Raw genomic sequence first — 11,925 nt, 5'->3', positions numbered from 1 at the left:
AATGTTATTGTCTGTATTTCGTACGCATATTTACTCTGTGTGATTTGTAGTTTGATGTATTACTAGTTTAATTATTAAAAACCCATATACTGACGATTGGCTCGGACTCCACCCCACTCACATTACGAGTCACTGAAATGTTTGGTCTATAGCTACAAGCTCTAAATTTAGAAAACTAAATTTATCATAAGGATAGGATAATATTTTCATGGCCAGAGAATACTTTTCCTTGAATTATAAGGCGTGATAACTTTATTGAAAATTGATAGGTCTACAGTGGTGTGCTGGACATACCACGGTTTGATCTGCAGTAATTTACAGTAAGAGATATCACAATAATTGATATGAAGAATGTAATATTGACATATTAATGAGTAAGTTACAGTGCCCTGTGATTATTTATTGTTATAGGCAATTGAGATATTTTTCATAATCAAATTTAATGTAACTGTCATCTGAGATATATATTAATCAAATTCCTGATTAATTATTCAAATTCCCTATATATCATTTGAGTTAATTACTACGTAAAACTCATTGTTGTTACATTTTTATGGTGGAGGAAATGCGGCCATTTCAAACTTCGTTTTGTGAGCAATCAATCTATGTATATGGTTTTTAATAATTTCTGCACGTGCGCTATGAAATTATGTAATGTTACTTATGAGATAAGTCGCAAGATGCGAACTCACTCAACTGACTGAGGCAAAAAGCTGGTCAGTCAGCGCTAGGTATTTGTAGAAACTTAACAGTATAGTCACTGTTGTTTTTAATGAAAGTAAACTGCAGTATAATGTTAAATGTATCCTGTTAAGAAAGACCAAAAATCTTTTTACAGTGAGAACATTTTAATATGAATAATTAAAAGATAAAGAATTTTTTAATAGTTGCAACATGTAAATCTGAACCTGAGCGATGTTCCTCTGATTCAGTTAAAAAGGCCTTATTAAATATCGTTATTGAATTCATGGTAAACCACATGATATTCAAAAAAAAAAAAAATAAACGATAAAAACTCCTGGTCTAAAATTGGCTTAGCTACCCGATTTTTAAACCTAAAACATTTAAATCATAAGTGCTATTTTGATAAATGTTTATTGGAGTCAACAGTTGGAAAATTCCTGTTTTTATTACAGTTGTGTTTTGGAAGTGAATGGATCCTTCTTCAACCTATGTTAATATAGCACCTCAGAGATTAAAACCTTTGGTTTGTTACTTGTGATTTTTGATGCAGAAAATCAGCCTGACAAACGATCAGATAATTTCTAAGTCATATTGAAATTGTAGTTCCGCTATCTAAACACCAGAGGGAACGTGTGGGTTAGAAATTTCAGGGTACGCCCTGCTTTCTGATTCCAGCTTGCATGAGTGCAAAGCTGCCAACCTGTGGCCATTTCAGATAATGCGCTCTGATTGCTAATTTATAATCCCCTGTGATGTATATTTGAATTGGATGTCTAAATTCTCGATAATTATTTGCATTTACAGCTTTGCTCGTGCGAATATTATTACAGGGAAACAAAAGAATGCTCCCTGCCTTTGACTGTTTACATTTACTTTGAGTTTGGTTCAAACATGATTTGAATTAAAATGTAATTGTTAATAGTGGAAATCTAGATGTGTCAGGTCAACTACGGTTTAACCCACTTAGAAGGTAAGCCATCTAGTGGCAGTCTCCTGTTAAATCGACTAACAGACCTCTGTCTTTTCCATTCTGTTTTGAAATTGCAGGTCCACTTTTACCCTCTTTGATTAATCTCAGACTGTTTGATTAATTTCATGATCATTAATGATAACTTACAAGCTATCAATGGTTATTATAGGATATTATTCAGATTTTCCTTTTTAATTCATACATGCTTATTTTAAATTTTGATTTAAACCAGTTTTGAATTTTTAATTTGAATTAAGTTTTCTGCTCAGCAGGTTAAAGACAGAGAAGCAGTACTCCCCCCCCCCTTGTGGTGAAAACCAGCTACTCCTTCTCCCTTGTTTCATTACTGTCTTTTAATTTGATGTTTATTATTTTGCTTCTCTCTTTTGACTTAGGTTATTTTGATAATTACCACTATTATCATAATTCCTTTTTGTTTTATCATGATAAGGTAAAGCTGTTACCTTTCCTCTCTACATATAGTTACTCAATTGATGTTAAACAAACCAAACCTTAATTAACTTTAAGTTTCCTTTGTTCATCCTTTGTGTATTTGATTGTAGAACTCCCTTGGTGATTGGACAGTCGTCTTAGGTTTCCAGTGAGCAAGGCTGCCCGACCGGTGTTACCAATACTGGCTGCAAGTGAAACTCGGTCCCTCTTGTCTCAAGAGACATCAGCAATTTTGGCACTCCAAAGGTTGTGCTAAAAGTCACAAGCCGTGCTTTCCTGCGACACGCCAGAGTAACGGAGGACCGGGGACACTGCGGTTCAGTGTTTGGGGAGCACCGGGGAGGTTGACCAAGCCACTGGTTCCCACCTGAATGACTTCAATTCAACCAGGTGAACCAAAAGTGATAAAACCTATCCACTTATTATAAGCCACAGAATATTAGATATTCCCCCGGATATATTTTAAGTGTTCTGACCCTTTTGCTTCTTTAAGCCACACCATATTTCTAGGTTTCCTACCCAGATAGCCCACTCACCTGTTGGCCCTATCTTAAAACCTAGCAGTAGGCTTAGGCCTCCTTATTCTCACTAACACGTTGTGTTTCTATTGTTTTCATCTCATTTCAAGTGTTGTGTTTCACTTTGATCTTTTTCTACCCTCTGTTCTGTTGTGATTTGTTTCTTTCATTTCACATAGAGACAGTAACCTGGGAGCAACCAACGAAGTTAAATAGTAGAGCGACAACCAGCAGCCGGTGTCATCACACGACCCGCTAGGCTACTGCCTGTCAAATCTCCATTTCAGGTCCTTCGTTGACCCAAATTAATTGGCTACTTAACTGTCTGACTGTTTGCATCAGTCAGCCCCAAAGTTCTCATAAACGGCACAGCCCGTATGAATATAGCTCGTTAAACGTAGAACGAACTTGCATTGGTCTTTTTGTGTGTGTGTGCTGTGCTTCTCTCGCCGACAGAGAATCAGGATGTTCCAGGCATCCAGTCCAGCAGTCCACGGGGGCCACCTCTCGACATGGTTGAAAGCAGTGACGACCCCCTTCCTGCCCAAGGATGCCAGTAACCTGCAGCACCCAGAGCAACTAGACACCGAGCTAGATGAACTGATGGCACGCGATCCAAACCAAAGCGACTACTACAGAGAACTCGCCAGGATCTTTGGAAGCCTAGTTCCCATTCTCGTCGCCCAGGCACGGCTCAGTGAACGGAGCAACATCGCGGAGGAGGCCTGGAAGGACCAGGCCCCAACCCAGAGTCATCTTGATCAGCTCCTCCTCGAGACCCAGAACCAGCGCGAGAAAGAGGACGACACAGATCCAGAGCTACAGAAAGGAGTTGAAAGACTTCACAATGCCCTGCAAGATCTTCGCCTCGACACAGATCAAAGAGAACAGCTGGAGAGAGAAGCCAGAAAAGAACTCAACAAAAAACTCCAGCAAGGCGGCGCTCTCCTAAACAGAGCAGAGACTGAACTGAAAGAAAGAGACTATAAAACCTGGGCCTGCAAAACACACTTGCAAGCGGCCCGAGCTAAATTCAACAAGCTTACTCTGCAGAGAGATGAGCTCCAAGATGAACTTGACACTGTTCACACAGAACTGAGACAATTTCACAGATTACAGAGTGGCTGGATCGGAGAAACGCACACCACAAAATTTCTCCCGGGCCGCCACTCCAACCCTTTCAGCCAAGAACCCAGAGCTGGAAAAGGGGGTGTAGTCTCCCTTCTAAGGAAATCACCAGCCAGCTTACAAGAACATCTGTCAATAACGGAGGGAAGAGAACCCTTCCAGAGAACGCATGTCACCAAACCCTGCACTGCTCACAGAGAACTTCACAAGCTAGCCAGAAGCATCTCTACATTCATTCCAGATCCTGCAGGAGGACATGATGTTCATGCTTCTTTACAAGCCATTGACTTTCATTTGCAAACTGTCGCCAACGTGACAGATGTGAACACATTGTACCTGTTAAAAATCACGGCCAGCCGTGATGTGCATTGCTTTCTGGATCGTCAACCAGAGACTGTCAAAGCGTACTACCAGCAACTGCTACAGACTTTGATTCTTGAATTCTCTGATCCAAACTCAGATCATGGGCTCCTTATTGCTATGGACCTCAAACAGGGCCGATTTGAAAACCCACAGACTTTCTGTAGTCAGCTACGAAACACCTACTTCGGAGCATGCAACGAACCAGGTATGGAACAGGATTTCAACTTAAAAACTCTGTTCCTCCCAAACCTACATGCCAGTTGGAGTTTTCATCTCAGAGTCCCAGCGTGTCCCCGTAACAGAACTACACAAGAGTTACGGAACTTAGCCCACAAAGCTTGCACCAAGCAAAAGACTATTTGTGAAAAGACTGTGAAAAACCCCAACGTCTCTGTCTCTGAGCACTGCTTGGAGTTAACCCTAGATGGCGCTCTACAACACCACAGTCACAGACATCTTTACAGAGAGTCAATACCATTCCAAGCCAGCAGAGGGCAACACAGTGCAGCCACGTCTGAGACAGCAGAGATCCTGAGGGTGCTGAAAGATCTTCTTCACATGAATACTCGCAAGGAAGATGAGCCAAGCACCCAGAACACTGCCCGAGCTCCACAGTCAACAGCTACAGCTAACTGAACGAGACAGCACAGGTCCTCACACCAGGTACCACAAACACAAGGTACCAGAAAATGCTGTTTTGACTACCTGCCTTCGCAGCAAGCTACACAAGACCGGTCCTCATCACCCACCGATCGTCCCACCTGCCCTAATGCCAACATTCCTGGGCAGCCCTGTCAAAAAGGGGGTGGGTCAAAAAGGAGTCAACAGGGAAGACCTGATCGACACAGGATTAAACCTGACGGTGATCTCATCTTACCTTTTCAAAAGACTCCAATTTGAAGCTAAGAGACAAGATCGAACTCTTACACCTCAAACTTTGAACTGAATGTACAGGTGTACAGACAGGATGACATCCAGTTTGAACAGGTTGTTTCCATTCACCTGACATTCGTTCCGATGAGTCTAATACATCCCATGTATGTCCCACCAATGAACACTCATACATTGCTCATCGACAAAGACCTGCTAGAACACTTTGACCCTTTTCTGAACTTCAAACAGCTAAAAGACTTTGCTCAAGTGCGAGAACCTCTTTCTCTCCAGCCACACAGGTTGCTAGAGCCAGACTGTCAGGTCGCAGAGGTCACGGGAACTCCCACAGAGCCAGACGGTCAGGTCACAGAGGTCACGGGAACCCCAGCAGCCAGCCATGAGTACAACACCCTAACAACAGGCCCAAGTTCAAGCCTCTGTACCTTAGTCAACAAATAGGGTACGGTGGTACCAGCTTACACCAAAGGGGTCGCTGTTCGGCTCAACCTGCAAGGTGGTCAAACCTTACACCACACGCTGGGTTTCTTCCAATCCTCACCTGAATGTGTGGAACTCGGACTCACACTTGCAAACAAGCATGTCAAACACCAACACCTGTTCCAGCAATGTGATAACATCACAAAAACACACAATGTGATCGTGTACTGGAAGAAGGAAAAAGGACACTCAAAGTTACCAAGTCTAGATGAGGACTTTAAAGATCACACTGACACCCTTGCCAAAACTGGCACACTAAACAACATTCTGTGGTCACTCCCAACCCACCCACCCACATTCAAGGTTGAAGTGATTACACACAGCACAAGAACTTTACTAGCTAAACTGCCTACCTCAGAATCGCTTACGCAGGCTCCGTTGTCTACACAGACCAACATAGCGGACATGCGGGCTTCTGAAACCTTGATAATGACTTTGTTTTACCACCTCTCAGACCCCTCCATCCACCCTGGCAACCAGTCTACAGTCACTGACAACCAAAGCCCCAGACCACTGCATGATACACAAACCATGCTGCGTGCACAGAACAATATTGTGGGTTGTGCACCGTCTGACATCACAATGCCAGGGCGTGTAATGCCACGGAGCAAAAGGGGGATAAGGCCAATATATTTTCATGACGCAGCATGTGCTGCACCACGCAGCACCAGAGCCACTGACAAAACACTGAAGCAAGCGTCATGCCAGCAGCAAGATGTGGCAAAACATGGGCGAGGGCGAGCTAAACCCAGTCACCGCCCACGAAGCAAAGAGACTGTCCTGTCCAACCAAAGACAGGCCTTGTTTGTTTCTTTCTCCCCTTTCTCTCTCTCTCTCCCTATTATCTGTACCAGGATGCTGCTGTGGTTTGCCGTGCCGTGCTGTCAGCCAAAGAGAGGACAGCTGCCACCGAGAAAACCGCTGAGACTCCTGACTACCGATGACAGGGCACACTACCCCAGCACTGTAACCGAATACAGCTGTACAAGGTTCCGATGGAGAGAGGACTCCCTCACTCACACTGAGGCCGATGTCAAACACCTGTTCAGCCAACATGAGAAAGTGACGGTTACACAAATGGAGTTAGGTGGACACCACCACCGCTCCAAACAGTTCCCGGGAGCTTTGCTTAGAGCCGCTGCTGCTGCCGCCAGAATGTTTAACATTGTTATGTCCAGTGTCAATGCAGCGAACCAGACTGTAAACTCCTTGAAACCACTGTTTACTGTCTTCCAGAAGAACTTTACCCAGACTCAGCTGTTTACAGCATTAACAACAGCCATGCTGTGGGAGGTTAGCTCCTCCAATGACAGCCTAACCACGAGTAAAACCCCACCGTACATGATATCTTTAAGCCTTGTGTTAACTGTGCTGTCTTACGCCATCACCATGCCAGCTGACCTGCTACAAATACACCTGGCCAACTCTCTGGATAGCGCCTTCCTACGGCACGTAAACCCCAAACAGAGAGAAGTGAACGTGCTCCTGAACCAACTCATCAGCGAGTCAAGCCAAGTCTACAGACCTAAAGACATTGTCAGTGTCAGGATGTGGAAGAGCAACACCCACACCAAAACACACATTCCAAATGTGGTGGCCTACCACGAAAGCGACACACAGCTGTACCTGGCCCCAAACATGCACATGTGTACTTTAACCAAAAACATTCATTATCTCTGCCTTAGCAAACCCTTCCTCAGACACATCTCTGAAGGAATCTGCGAGCTGCAACCCTGGGTCAGCGATACGCGCTGTCCTGCTGAAGCCAAGCCTCGTACACAAGTCACAGAAACGCAAGCAGAGATTGTGGGTAACAGATGGCTCGTCAACACTCCTGTGCGCTCAGCTATGCTGACCTACGACCAGCATGACACCGCCACCCGTGCCAACCTGCTGGACCAAGTACTGAAAGGTACCACCCAAAAAGGAGTCAACAGGGAAGACCTGATCGACACAGGATTAAACCTGACGGTGATCTCATCTTACCTTTTCAAAAGACTCCAATTTGAAGCTAAGAGACAAGATCGAACTCTTACACCTCAAACTTATGAACTGAATGTACAGGTGTACAGACAGGATGACATCCAGTTTGAACAGGTTGTTTCCATTCACCTGACATTCGACAAAACTGGCACACTAAACAACATTCTGTGGTCACTCCCAACCCACCCACCCACATTCACGGTTGAAGTGATTACACACAGCACAAGAACTTTACTAGCTAAACTGCCTACCTCAGAATCGCTTACGCAGGCTCCGTTGTCTACACAGACCAACATAGCGGACATGCGGGCTTCTGAAACCTTGATAATGACTTTGTTTTACCACCTCTCAGACCCCTCCATCCACCCTGGCAACCAGTCTACAGTCACTGACAACCAAAGCCCCAGACCACTGCATGATACACAAACCATGCTGCGTGCACAGAACAATATTGTGGGTTGTGCACCGTCTGACATCACAATGCCAGGGCGTGTAATGCCACGGAGCAAAAGGGGGATAAGGCCAATATATTTCCATGACGCAGCATGTGCTGCACCACGCAGCACCAGAGCCACTGACAAAACACTGAAGCAAGCGTCATGCCAGCAGCTGGCATTCAAGTACTGAAAGGTACCACCCAACACATTGACATTACTCCTGTCGATACAGCCCTCCAAGCACTGTCTCGACAGCCCATTCTGAACCAGTCATCTGCGGTCCTAGCCTGGACTGCTGCCGACACTGCACGGTGCATCTCCACCGTCATTGGTCCCACCCTGACTCTTGGCGTGACCTTCATCCTATACAGGATACTCAACGAGATGCAAACCTCTACAGCCAAACTCACGACAACTGTGGCTGGAGGTCTCCGATGGAATCCCCGGAAAAGGGACGCAAAGTCAAAGACAATACCGAACCTCACCAAGCTGAATCCTCAGCTTCAGGAACCACCTGTCATCATGACCCACCTGCTGCATGACCATCACGATTCACCTGTCATCTGCCCATCCTGATGATTGCCGTCCGATGATGTCCACACAGGGACTTCATCTGACGTAAAGGGGGAGGTGTAACAGATATGCAGGTCATCGATTCATGGGTTCAATTCAAGCCACAAATGAAACCCTGTTTGTACTAAACGCCTGGCCTGGCGCCAGCCTGGCTGGACTTAAATTATTTTACGATACCCATGCGAGCCTCAAAGGAAACCTGAAACCCCCCCCCCCCCCCCAAATTCCTTAACACACACACACACACAAAGAAACTTTCTCAAAGTTACTTTTTTTTTGTAAGTCCTTATTAATATGTATTTTGAATGTTTGTGTATTGCATAAAAATGGTTAATCCTGGGTAAATGGTTAAAGTGCTGACTTATAAGTGGAAATGCGTGATTTAATCCTTATACTTTCTCAAAGAGTCATGTTTCTGCAACCCCCACTCCTGACCAGGTCGTAAAGCTTTATGACCCCTGGGCAACAGAACAGGAAATCTAAGCCTTAGGAAAGAATGGTCAAATGTAGTCTAAATGTGTATATATAGTATTGTTTCCTTTTTGTACATTAGATGTTTCCCATATAAATTGGGACTATCTGCAATTTATTATCGTGTGTAAATCTTTAAATGTTTAATTCTACATTTGAATGTAACTTCGTGTTTCTATCAGTTATATATATATATATATATATATATATATATATATATATATTGTTTGGTGTTTTTCAAATCGTCATGCTTTGACAGACCCACTTATCTAAAGTAAAGTAATGAAAAATGTATTATTCTGGAATTACGAACGTGCTAGAATATCCCTGATGAAATCGGACAAGTCCTAAATCATTAGGGTGGGTTGTTCCCAGAGACAAAGGAACTTTCCCGCCGCTTCAGATCGCGGATGTTCATTGGGTGGTTCACGTGAAAAGAGGCGTGAACATCTCAATCTATAAGAGTCGACCGAACAAGGTCCGCCTCCTCTTCTTCCTCTTCTTCTCGTTCTTGGTTCACGGACACGCTGCTCTCCTGTGCGACCCTCCGCGCGGCCTCGCGCCGCGCTCACAGCGCAAACCCCCTCAGCACAGGGGCTGAGAGAAAAAGCCATTTTAATGGCTCCTTTAGAGAGCTTTCGTTTTGTTCGTTTCTTTTCTTTACTAAGTTTATTCAACTATTCGCCTCTCCACACAATGAAGACGAATTCTGGAACATTGTTTGTTGAACCTTTCAAATACCGCGCGAAGATGAACGAACACCTCTTTGCAACAAAGGAACACGTGACTCCACGCTCACGCCAAGATCCAGCGCAGCTTGCACGCGCGTCACACGGCCTCCGGCCCATGCGCGCAGTTGTCAAAGGACCACGTGACATCACACGTGCGTCGCCGGTACCACGCTCACCCACTGGGCCATGCAAGTATCGTTTTCTATGGAGATTTAAATGCTGCTTTAAAGTGTTGCTATTATTTGATTCGTTGTTGGTTCCACTAAGGTTTACTGACTGATTTTCATACCTGAGCTCATTCTGTGATCTCTCTCGCTTTCTCCACTTCTCTCTCTCTCGGTCTCTCTCTCTCTCTCTCTCTCTCTCTCTTTTATTTGGATTCCGTTATGTCTTGTAAATGTTTATTGTCTGTATTTTCGTACGCATATTTACTCTGTGTGATTTGTAGTTTGATGTATTACTAGTTTAATTATTAAAAACCCATATACTGACGATTGGCTCGGACTCCACCCCACTCACATTACGAGTCACTGAAATGTTTTGGTCTATAGCTACAAGCTCTAAATTTAGAAACTAAATTTATCATAAGGATAGGATAATATTTTCATGGCCAGAGAATACTTTTCCTTGAATTATAAGGCGTGATAACTTTATTGAAAATTGATAGGTCTACAGTGGTGTGCTGGACATACCGCGGTTTGATCTGCAGTAATTTACAGTAAGAGATATCACAATAATTGATATGAAGAATGTAATATTGACATATTAATGAGTAAGTTACAGTGCCCTGTGATTATTTATTGTTATAGGCAATTGAGATATTTTTCATAATCAAATTTAATGTAACTGTCATCTGAGATATATATTAATCAAATTCCTGATTAATTATTCAAATTCCCTATATATCATTTGAGTTAATTACTACGTAAAACTCATTGTTGTTACAGTATTTATAGTCACGCTGGCTGTGACGTCAGAGGCTGTCGCCGGCCAACACGTTGGCGTTTTTCTAAGTATGCTTCAGACACGGGTCACGACGAGGTGGCCAGGACGCAGTTCGAAGTTCCCCTGACAGGGAACATTATTTTCCATATAATGCACATTATTGTATCTCTCTTCTGAAACGCGTAGATTTTACAAGGCTCATTGGCCTGAAAAAGCAACATGTGCTCTGATTGGCCAGATATCCAGTACATTATGATTGGCCAAATGTCTCAAGCATGTGACGGAAATGTTACACCCCTCAACATATGCCATCTCCCAGACCAGCAGCACGAGACTCAGTCCAGCTGCTCTGCTTGTGCACATCCCATCATCGGTTCTCTTTTAGCAGTTCAGTCAATGCACTGTTTGGATTATCTGTATAACACGGGATACTGGTTTATTTCACGTTAGAGAGAGCATAAGACACGTTTATAAACCAAATAATTAAAGTAATTTGTAGATTAGTGCATACTGGAGACATGAACCATTTCAAACGATTCAGTTCGATTTGGTGAACTGGTTAGACCAGTTCACTAAGAAGATCTGATTAAATAGAATGATTTATTCATGATCTGGACATCACTAGATGAGACAAAACCAATAAAACCCATTACAAATGAGGCATTTGTTGCATCCAGTGGGGATATAATTACTGATTATAATGACTTATGCTGTCTTTTTATGTGTTGCATATTGTGCTGCGTAAACATGAAACCATGTGCATTTGTAATCTGAGAAACAACAAACAAGCCTACTCTACACTGCTCAAAACTAGCGTTTGTATCATCATTGGCAAATTATTTAAATATATATAATGTACTTACAAGCTGTGATTCAGAAGAGCCAGACTTGCAAAGTTTGAACTGCCCCACTTTATAGAAACAACCGGTGTGCTGCAGATGCATCGCAGGCTACTGGTTCAGGAAACAGTCATCATCCTCCATAAAATGCGCTGCACACATCTGAATATTTGGGTTGGGCTGTTCTAGAACAGTGGTGAAATACAACTTAACCACTGATTTCTAGTTGTGTCCTCTTTTGGAAGACCAAACAGAGATGTTTTGCTTTCACGACGAAACACACAGCGACGACATGGCAGCAGTGGCAACAGACAAAATGTTTGAATGAGCCATTTTAGGGAGCTGTGGTTGACTGTTAACTTTTAAAGAATATCTCTTTGTATTTGAGGCTTTAGTCTTTGCAACTCTACAGATCTTCTTTATGCTTGTAACACTCAAAAGAGAAAGGACAAATTGAAA

This window comes from Carassius auratus, unplaced genomic scaffold (assembly GCF_003368295.1).
Source record: "Carassius auratus strain Wakin unplaced genomic scaffold, ASM336829v1 scaf_tig00216160, whole genome shotgun sequence".
Taxonomy (NCBI): Eukaryota; Metazoa; Chordata; class Actinopteri; order Cypriniformes; family Cyprinidae; genus Carassius; species Carassius auratus.
The sequence above is the reverse complement of the archived record's forward strand: the minus strand, read 5'-3'. Positions refer to the sequence as shown.